Raw genomic sequence first — 11688 nt, forward strand, 5'->3', positions numbered from 1 at the left:
TCTGCTTCATCAAACGCGCCACCTGTGTTGCCATTCAAAAGCTGCGAGAATTGTTCGCTCCATATCTCCAGTGTATTCTGGACATCTGTTCCCAGATTTCCATCTTCATTTTATACGGGAGCTTGCCCCCGGTCTTAAAACCATTTGATTGCTGCCTTATTTTTAAATATAATCTTCTAGCCGAATTTCTGCTTGCCGGCATCTCAAGCTCTCCGCACTCGCGCCTTCCTGCCTCTCTGTTCTTTCTCTTGAAATCGCTCAATTGTCACACGTGTCGCCATTGGCTGCAGGGTAGCTTGGTAAGCTGCGTATATTTCTGCAGCAGCCGCGCAGCATTGTACGCCATACCAGCTGTTTACACGCAGTTGGTAATAACCAACAACCTCTTTCGCAGTTGTACGAAGTGATTCGGATATGGAACACCACTGCTCATTTATGTATGTCCAGGCGATGAGGAGTTGCTTGATTAAACAGGAAGGTCGATTACTGATTTATTTTAAGGAATAGGGTTTTGAGCAAAAAATAATATAAAAATTCGACCCTTTTGTATATTTATTTAGCGATTTTTTTTTTTTTTTTTAACTTAAATTTCTTAGAAGACAACATGCAAATAAAATTGATAAGAAAATTTAAAGCACCAAGGCCTTTGGGTTGAACTGACTGTTGAGTAACAAAGTTTTCAGCATAAAAAAAACAAAAACTTTAAAAACTTGTCTAACGATTCTTTTTTTTGCAGACTTAAATAGCCTAGAAAACATAAATAAACATAAAATCTCAAGAAATGCCGACCCACCGTAGGCCGAGGTGTATCCTCACGTGACGCCTAGAATGCGTACAACGCGTTGCTGGCATTTTTCGTTCTTCCTTCAAAATTGCTCCACCTCAGCAGTTTTTTGTTGTCCAAGATAATCGCCACCCACTTTCTTAGCACTTCGTGGAGAAACTTTATTCTTATATTATTATTTATCTTAATTTCGTAGATCAGTTATGTATTACCTTTGAAGAGGCATCCATCACTCGGCTATGTCGTCTGCAAATGGGAGCAATCTTACCATATTTCCTTCAAATTTCTTTAGTAATTGGAGTAACCAGAGAATAGGCAATAGCACGCCATTCTTAAGCCGTTTCTATAATTAGCACAAGCGAATGTAGTGCAGTCTAGTATATGGAACGGCCTATCCCATAATCGTCTGAGGTCTGGATAAATGTGGTTCGAATTTCGTTTGTGTGAGCCTAGAATCTCCTCAAGCGTTTAAAAAAAAAGCACCATGTCAAACTAATCGGTCAAATTGATCTGGTCTCATAAGCTATCTTTTCGCTCAACTTGTTTCCTTTTTCTATTCTTTTAGCATCACATCACATATTCATTCCAACAGAACTCAAATAGTGTGATGAATTCTGTTTACATTTCAATTATACTAACCACGAGTCAACCCTCTAACCCAATTAATGATCCTTCAAATCGAATTCTGCTGTGGCATGAGATGTTTTTATTAAGTGAGATTTCAGTTTTTACAACGCCCACACCGCCAAAATGGGAAATGATTCACTTAATAGAATTAAAAAGTCGGACCGCTGTCCCCCAAAGGACACACACATACTGCTTGTTCTACATTTGTACATATGTATGTACAAACTTAAAAGTAGTAAATATGTAGGTAGCTGAGGCAAACCGGCTTTAGAGCGCGATTTCACTGCTGCCAACTCAACTCAACTCTGAACTTTTTAGCATGAATCACAAAAGTTTGCTAGTCACAAAAAAGGACTCACTACAAGCACGCATACATGCATACATACAAACATATGTACACTAACAACTACAAAACCAAAAACTATTAAAAACTAGTGTGTCATATAAAACCAGAATGAGAAAAGCAGAATGAGAACTATAAATCGAGCGGGCGGAAAGAAAAGCAAGGACATTTTGGCAAGTAATGTTAGAAGATGCAAAAGCGCTGCTAAGTGTTGGTATTTGTGTATTGTGTGTGTGTGAGTATGTGTGAGTAGGTGCTTGAAGAACATGTGCGCATTTTTATGAGTGTCTGCTTGGCGCTAGCCTTGTTATATGATAATGAAATAATGATGACGACATCAACGTACCGAAAACAAGACGACAAATAATAATGAAAAACGAATTGAAAGTGGTTGTCCTTGCACGAGGTGAGAGTGCATCGGTTCACAAGCGTGTGTGGGCGTGGTCTCGCGTGGGCAAGTTGGGATCAAAATGCACTACGGCTTGAATTTCTTCGACTGTTTGTTTGTAGATGTGTACGCTGCAAAGTCTATGACGTAGATGAATTAAATGCAGTGTGGCAATGTGCACTGCAAGCAGGATGAACAAAATTACAAAACGAAATGAAAAATTACGAATAATAAAATTTTTAAATTTTTTTGCCTTGTAATATTCGGGTATAATCTTTTTGAACATTTCATATATTTAGGTACATATACAGTGATGTTTTTCGAGCAAAATTTTTTGTGTAAATCACAGTTTCAAACTTTATACAAAATTTATGAAAATTCAACAAATTTTCATCAAAGTTTCCAACATTTTATTCCGAATTTTTAGAAAATATTTGGGTATGCAGATTTATAACCCATACAATTTTAGTCTAAAATTTTAAAAATAGAATTTCAGTTTCTCAATCCATAGTTATCTTTTAATCAATGCAATTTTTTCATTTGTGGGCGCGCTACTTTTGTTACACTAGACAATTTCACCGTTTCATTTTAACATTTTGAAGTACCTATCTTAAATTATTAAAATAAAAAAATGGTAAAATTTCAAAAATTACAAAACAGCTGCAACACATATCCTGCATGCTGTCATATTTCTTTTTCATTTAGTGGCACACTCTTGAAACTTCACAGTTTTTTTGTGTTTGATGCCAACACGTCCCTTCTTATTGTACTTGTTTCTGGAACTCCATTGATTGAAATTAATGCAAGAAGAACTCTTTAGCGTTTTTTTTTTGCCGAAAGAAGTGAGTGACACTAAAAAAAAAAAAAAAAACAACTCGTGACATTTGCTCTTGTATGAACATATCTAATTTTCTTCTTCGTTCACAAAGTTACTATTTATATGTTCAGCATTGTTTTTCATTGTTTATTGACAAGTACATATATATATATATGTATATATTTCTAGAGCACTACATATGTACATACTCATAAGTAATTCTATGGGGCTTTTATATCCTTTGTTTACATCTATTGTAATGGGATTTTTCCCATTTCTTTTAACGTTCGCTTTGCCGATGGCTCTTTGACTTATAGGAAAAATGTGGAAAATATGATGAAATTGACCAAATGATGCGAAATCAATATACATACATGCATACAGTCAGCGTCAAAAATATGCATACCCTGACGTTTTCACAATTTATATATTTATATTTTCCACAAGAATATATATTTTTTTTTAATTTCATACAGAACTCGGCAAAATGCCAGAAATCCTCATCGAAATTTTAAATTTTTCCAATTTGAGTTCCTAGAAAAATTTTGGGTATGCAGTTTGTAGCCCGTTAAATTTTAGTACATATCTTATGAATAGATTTATGCTGAAAAAAATCTATCGATATTTTTTTGAGCTACGCCTCTTTTCAAAAAGTCGTGCGATATGCAAAGAAAATTACTAACAACTGTCCTTGGAACTCAGTCTTGCAACAACTACGTTCAGATTGCTGAAAATTCACCTACAGGTACAAGCCCTCACCCTGACCGCTTTTTCATCATCAGTGTTTTCAAATATAATGCTGACTCCACGAAAATCAACCAATGAAGCGTACCTTAGGATTAACGCTAGAGGCTTCTGCCATTCTTAGATCCTCCAATAACACTTCGATTATAATGCACACTTTCATCCAATATAAAAGATTGATCTGTGACAAATCGGTCGGTAATTTAAAAGCAATTTTCGTGGTGATTTTTCTAGCCCCAGTTCCAGTGGAATATTGCACTTTAAAATCGATCAGCCTCAATATTGTAAGAATATCTTTGAAAATCTGTTTTTTCCCTTTTTCGAGAAATACTTTAACAATCGCAACAGCAAATCGTGTCACTTTGTGCAGTCAACAACACATACGAATATACACATTTGCATTTAATTCTTTACAAGATTTAACATACACGCTCTCCTCGTCTCTTCTGCCAGCTTTTCCTCCTCTCCTCTCATCCACTTCCTTTAGCATCAGCCCACAACAACGTTTCAACGTTTCTTTGGTGATTAAATTTGACCTCGATAAAAACCGCTATATGTACATATTGATGACTCTTTGCTGTTATTATTACTCTTACATAAAATATTTATGTACATACATATATAATCGATTGAAATTCTTGAATGGCGAAATCTGCCTAATTTTCTTTCGCCAACGCATATGTATGTATGGATGTATGTATGTATTCATATGTGCAAAATTTAAGAAAAAAACATTTATTAGTATTTTTTCCGCGTTCTTGTGTCTGCGTTTTTCGCCTTAACTACAAGCATTTCTACCAATTTACTTAGCATTTATTTCAATGTATTACCGCCATCCTAAGGACTTTGAAAGAATTGTGCATAATAAATATATAAATTATAAATCGTTATTTTTGCATGTCACGTCCCACACAAAACTAATAGCAAACTTTTTGAATAAAGCTAATAGTTTACAAAGATTATTTTTGGATCCAGTAATTGACTGTAAATGTCGTATGAAAATACTTACACTGAGAAAACAGTTTAGTTACGTCAACTAAAATTAGTTACTCTATTTGGCTATAGTTAGGAAATCATGTGTTGAGCGAATTATTTTTAGCAGCCTTCTTTACTAAGTGTAGGTGCACACTTTCCGCTTGATAACACCTTTTCTAAGCCAACATCGTTTGCGATTATTTTAAAGGGTGTCTCCGTAATATAATCCTGAAGTTAGCTCCAACAAAACCCCAATCGCTCAGCTCATTAAGAACGCCCCTTCCGAGCATGAGAAACATAGCTATAGATGCGATCATCTACGAAGCTCCTCAAGCTGTTGATTTCTGGATCTGGATTTCGCGTGTCCGATATTTGCGTGGTGGTCAGACGAGAGAAACAGAACATGGATGAGTATCCAGAATTTACTATTTGTATTTAAATGACAAATAACAAATTCCTTTATGTAATAAGGGAGCATTATAATATTAAAACGACCATACATACACACATATGTACATTAGACTGCATTGCCAAAAAAAAAAAGTTGCGGTGTTTCCGCCAGTATTACCAAATTTTGTTATATTTTAAGACGTCCACCAAAATATTTCGAAAAAATATTATGATTTAAGTGAGCTGGACCGATTTGAAAATGCCTCCAAAAATGGAGTTTTTTTGTAAATAAAAATATAAATCTTAATATTTTTCCGAAATTTTTTGGTAGACGTCCTAAAATATAATAGATTTTATGATTCCAATGGAAAAACAGTACCGATTTTTTTTTTTGTATCTATGGGGAGTGATGCAGTCTAATGTATGTACATACATACATACATATAATGGCCACCTCACATACATACATACATTAGTACTTATTCTCGTATCGGTTACCGTAGATTTTACGTCATTGTTTTTAGCTATTTCAAAAGAAACCCGCAACTTTTGTTTTTTCTCTCCACAGCATCCAATTTCCACTCATAATTTTTGACAGCAAGCCAAAAGAAGCGCGCCACGCAACCACTCAACTATGAACAGGGCACACAAAGTGCCAATGTCAATGTCGCCAACGCCTCAACAAACGGATGGCGCAATGAAATCTGGCGAAGGAGGCGATAAACTACAACTGCAAGTGAGTTGAGACGAAAAATTTCGCTTTCCATGCCTCTCCCCACAACTCGGTGTGTTTTGAGCAAGGCGAATTCGCTGAAGGTGGTAGCAGCGGCACAAAAACAAAAATTACACTAAAAAATTACACGCATTCGCTACGCAATTTTCAAATAGTTTTATACAGTTTCCATTCATTTGCCATTCCATTCTGTTCACTTGATTCACATTTTTTTTTTTTTCAACTTTCGTTGGCTGTTTGCCATTACGAATTTTCATATATATTTTCATTGAGAAATTCCATTCTTTTCATATCCCAAAGCCAAATAAATGTTTTAGCTAAGTATTGGCGTCAGACGCTGCCAGACGATTCGCCTCCAATTTGTTATACGCCTTCGTCCTTCGACCTTCGTTCTATGCACTGTCTTTGTGTGGTGGCCCGGCCCGTCTCATTTCTTGCGTGCTTGCCACTTCCGTTCGCAAAATATGTGAATAAAATTTGTAATATTTAGTTTCGCATTTGATGGTGTGTAAATAAATTTTTTTTCTTTTTTGGAAAATTGAATTGTGTTGCCATTTTCTCACGCATCTTCTGCTTTGGTCCGCTTGCCCTCCCGCCTGTGTCATTCCCTGTCCACAATCGGTGTCTCTGCGCCATCGCAGCCGTAAACTATTCGCTTTTATTTCCTTTGCAAGGACAATTTTAATGGTCAATTTATTCTTCTGATTTATAATTTATTTCTTTAAAATTCTTTACTCTGTTCATGCTGATAAAACGGCAATTTTATACAAATATTTATGCGCTGGTAAATGGTGGAGTAATGATACATACATACATATTTATTTATGTAGTGGAGTCGATGAAGGCAGCAAAGACAAGATGGTAGAAAAATGCTTTGGAAAATTCGTGGGCAAAACACAAGCACATTTATATTTATATATACATACAGTCAGAGTCAAAAGTATGCATACACTTTGTTCTAATATAATATTCACATCGCTTTTTATAAAAAAAAAAAAATCATTAATTTTTTATTAAAATATAGTTCATTTGATAATATACACCATATAAATTAAAGTTTCACACTTTATAAAAAATTCACGAAAATTTAACATATCAAACTTTTTAATTAGAATTTTCAGAAACAATATGGTTATAAAATTTCCTTTGATTTTTGATAACTTTTTTTTTATCATTTATACAAAAATAATTTTTTCTTGAGCGTTATATGGAAGAACAAGCGCAACACAGTTGGCAGATAAAATTATTAAATTACTATAAATGTCAACGGAAATTTTTTTGTCACTTGAAACTTGCACTTTATCATGCTGATATTGAATGGGCTATAGAACTGCAAACCCGAAAAGTTCCTAAAAATTCTGATTAAAAAGTTTGAAAATTTTATGAAAAATTTGTTGAAATTTCGCGAATATTATGGTCTGGGATTTGCAGTTGGAATTGCATTTGCAAAGTTTATGCTGGCTGCCATGGCAACCATATACATTTTATTGTTGTGAATTTACAAATGCAACGAATATGCAAATGCAAGAGCACTTAAGGCACTCAAATTTTATAGGAGAGCGAAAAAAGGTTTTGCTTTGAAGGCATTCCCTTGATAGGCGGTATTTTCTCTTGCTATTATTTTACAAATCTGTTGTTTTAAATATCGATTTTACGCATAAATCTCGATGCCTGGAGTTCTGGGTTACCAAATCTCATTTTTGCCACAACGGCGATTTAGGCGGTTTTGCAACTGGTCGATGGGCGGCTTTATGTTATAGAATGAAAAACATTGTGAATCGAACAAATTGTACGCCAACTTTTGACTCTGACTGTACATACATATGTATAGATATGTTATACTTAGATGGATAAATGTGCTTAAATCGAACTACATATAAGAAAGTGTAAGATATATGTACGTACTATGTATGTAAGAATAGCTTTTATATATGTATTAACGCTTAATCAAACATGCGTGAGATTTTTCTGAATGATGGGTTTTCCATTTTTACTTTCTTTGATTGCATGAAAAACAGTTACTTTTTATGTATGTACATTAGACTGCTTCACCAATAAAAGTTGCGGTTTTTTCGCCGGGATTACCAAAATATTTTGGAAAAATACAAAGAATTACGTTGGCTGAGCCGATTTGAAAATTCCCCCAAAAACTTGGAGTTTTTTATTAATAAAAATAATTTATTAAAGATGTTTTTTGAAAAAAAATGCCCTCAGATAACAAAAGAAGTTTAAACTTAAAAAATGCGCATAAAAATATATAAAAAAAAAATTTTCAACAGAACCGTAATAATGAGATTTTTGATGCTGTTTTTTAACTTTTTTCAAAGATTGTTTTAAGAAAACCTTGAAAGTTATTCAAATATTATAATATTCCGATTTAGACTTATGAGGTATCAGTAGAAAGGTATTTTCCCACTCTTTTTATTTTTTTGCTAAAAAAAGAGCATTCAAAAAATAAAACGGCTGAACAAATACCTTTCTAATGATACCTCACAAGTCTAAATTAGAATAGTTTTGGTTGTTGTTTTGGACACGGCCCAAATCGCTTAGGCGGTTACAGTGCCAATAAAGAAGAAGAAGAAGAAAAAGACGTTCGATGCCGCTGATATGCCATTCATTTAAAGTGACTAAACACAGCCACACTCACGCAAACTTAACTGTAGGCAATCGACGGCATGAAACACCCGCCTGACCACTTGACAACTTTATTTATAGCAGAGACCGCATTTTTAATCAGCTTAAAGCTACTTGCCGGCTGCTAAGGGGCGAGCGAGTGGAGGTGCTGACTGTGAAACACCCAACGAAATTAAAAGTGTCGAGCAGTAAAACACAAAACCATAGGTAGGTATATTTAGGTAAATATGTAGGTAAATTCACTCATATCTACTCTTTGCAACCCATATCATTTGAACTACATACTATGTTCAATAGCTGGCTCTATTATTTAGTAAAATAGAAAAGATATTTTTACACCTTTTCAATGTTTTTGTATACATAAATATTTGTCTTTTTAATTTGTTTTTTTTTTTTTTTTAGTTTCAATTGTCTCGCACTTTTGCTTTCGTTTTAGCTTTGCCTTCTGTGCCACCGTCCTCCCAATCGTTTCCGTGGTGTAGTGGTTATCACATCCGCCTAACACGCGGAAGGCCCCCGGTTCGATCCCGGGCGGAAACAGATGTTAATTTTTTATAAATATATAATCGTTTAGCAATACCGAATATGTACTTTTATAAAGCGCCTGAACCCATAACTTTCATTTGATACCAAATTCATAAAAATTCTGATATTTAGCTAAGAAATTTCTAATGGTTCAGTATCGGCTGTGTGCGAATTCGACCTGAATAAGTAAAATTCCAGAGCTACCTGAATAAAAAAAAAAATCATAAATCCCTGGATACCGTTAGTAGCTAAATAGTCTCAATCTAGAAGTTTGTTTATAGTTCCATTACAAATTATTGTTTTCCTGTTTCAGCTATCACTGTTTCCTCCGTAAATTCAGAATCAGCTGCCAAAAATTGCAAATATACAAATTGAATTTTTCACTTTTGTAACAGCTGGATATCAAATACAGAGAAGTATGTAAAAATATCCATTCATATCTTTAGTCTGTGAACTGTATACCCTTTAGGTTCACATACGTGCATACATTAGGAATGTTAATCCCGGGATCGCGACCGAAAATCCCGGGATTATTTGCCAAGTTTTGTAATTTGCCAGTATTGGCTATATTTCTTTTTTTTATTTAATAATAAATATTTTTTTTATAAATGTCTAGCTACATACATATACATATAACACCGCGCGATAGTAAATTTTACACAAAAAAATCAATTTATTCGTGAAACAATGGGCCAAACATAGCAAAATTGCGTTTTTAGTTTTTTCACTCTGACGCCAGTGATTCAAAAAATGATTTAAAAAATTCAGTGAAATGTGCTTAGAGAAGAAGTATGGGTATCAAATTAAAGAGGAAATCCTGTGAAATTTAAGCAGATTAAACTTGTTGGTGTATAAGGACTGGTAAGTATTGAAAATGTTCTTTTAAAATTTTATCCCTGAAATTTCGCCATATATGTTTTTGAAAAAATTATATGTTAATGACTTATAAAAACTCGATAACATCCTCAAATTTCGTTCTTCTAACTTTATCAGCTTAAAAAAATACCTATTCGTCCTTGTGTGTCCAAAAAATGTTAATTTTCTTAAATTCTAAAGAAATTTCCTCTTGCATTTGGTACCCATATTTATTATTATTTTTTGGAATTAATCATATCTTTGAAATTACAAAGTGCTTTAAAATAAATCCTGATGGCAGTGAGAAAAAAGAAAAACGCCACTTTAAATAAAAAAAGTAGGTTCCAAGCCCATTCATTTTATGGTAGGAGAGCTTCTCAAACCATATAGAAGCAATTTTTTCGATTTAAGTTGTTGAAATGTATTGAATGTCTAAATCCCGGGACTAACCCCGGGATTGTGTCGTTATCACAATCCCGAAAATCGCGGGATCGTATAAAGCGAAAAAATTAACATCCCTAGCCTACATACATACATATATGTACATAAATTCAATTTAATACACATACGTTTAAACACTTCAATTGTCATGTTGCGGACAAATGTATTCAACAGCACATTAACTGATTGTCTGATTGAGGGTACGAGTTGATTGACGCTGAAAGCCATACCACTTCAACTATCAATTGTCAATCAGATCAAAATCTCGATGCTAAATAATCCATAAATTCATACATATGTATATGTATGTGGTGCGACCGAACAGCAAATGATGCGCAGTATTTACATATGTACGGTTTGACGTTGCTCTTTTATGTACGTTTTTAGTTAGATTACCCTTCTTTCTATATTCATTCGTTTATAAAGGCAAATGTGAGCCGTTTATCTTGAAAGTGACATAAGTCATTTCATGTCGTTTGACTTCAATGATCATCTATGTACCTGTATCTCAGCGCATCTAGTTATTACATAGATGCCTTTTTAAATCGATTAAATCGAAGATCGATCGAATAATCGAGCCTTTCCGATTCGATGTTTTGTAAATTTTTTAGTTTCGCTTCGATCCGTGAATCGATCCAAACAATTCGAGAAACGATATTCGATTTTTTTTCCATTTAATGCGTATCGCATTGCATAAAAAAAAAATCTAGAAATTCTTAATGAAATTGGAATTTGAGGCTGGTACAAAAAAAAATAAGTTAAGTTACATTTTTCGACTTGAGAAAGCAAATACCAAAGAATTCAATGACCTGCCTCCCTTTCTCCTCGGACTACAGGGCTGCTCAGAGCGGCCTCTTGAAAATAAGGGAAAAATCGTTTTTTTCGCTGATAAAATGCCAAAGTTTTTTTATTAGTTTATGGTGGAAACTACTTATGTCACTTTCAACATAGGCGGCTGATATTTATGTATGTACAAACATTAATGTATTCTGTTGCATGGAGTATTCCTCAAAAAATTTCAAACTGATTTACAAAAAAAGTCCGTAATAGTTTACACATATATATGTATGTACATTAGGGCGATCCAAAATAAGTAAAACAAATGGTTAAAAGATAATTGGATATCATTTTTGGGAACCTCCTGAAGAGAATCAGAGTTTTTCGGTCGAAAAATATTGATTTTCTGGTAAAAGTTTTCTTCCTATAAAATATGAAAAATTTCAGCGCTTTGAGCGATCTCTGAATATTTTTTGATTTCAAAATAACAAAATAGGGGTACATTTTTTTCGATATAAAACAATCCATAAAACTCTCGACTTTACTTTCTCACATGCATTTTTGAGCCCCCCTAATGTACATTCGTATCTAAATTTATGTGCATATTTATGTATGTTTAGAAATTCTGCAAACAATTGGCTATTTATGCAACACA

At 33.9% G+C, this 11688-nt stretch overlaps 1 non-coding gene across 1 annotated transcript; it reads left to right on the forward strand.

The window, feature by feature from the left end:
* Positions 1-8902: 8902 nt before the first annotated feature.
* On the forward strand, positions 8903-8975 carry Trnav-aac. Its single transcript has one exon. It is a non-coding gene; the product is annotated as a tRNA-Val (tRNA).
* Positions 8976-11688: the final 2713 nt, after the last annotated feature.

The sequence above is a fragment of the Rhagoletis pomonella genome, unplaced genomic scaffold (genome assembly GCF_013731165.1).
Source record: "Rhagoletis pomonella isolate Grant_MI unplaced genomic scaffold, Rhpom_1.0 Rhpom_scaffold_00006, whole genome shotgun sequence".
Classification (NCBI taxonomy): domain Eukaryota; kingdom Metazoa; phylum Arthropoda; class Insecta; order Diptera; family Tephritidae; genus Rhagoletis; species Rhagoletis pomonella.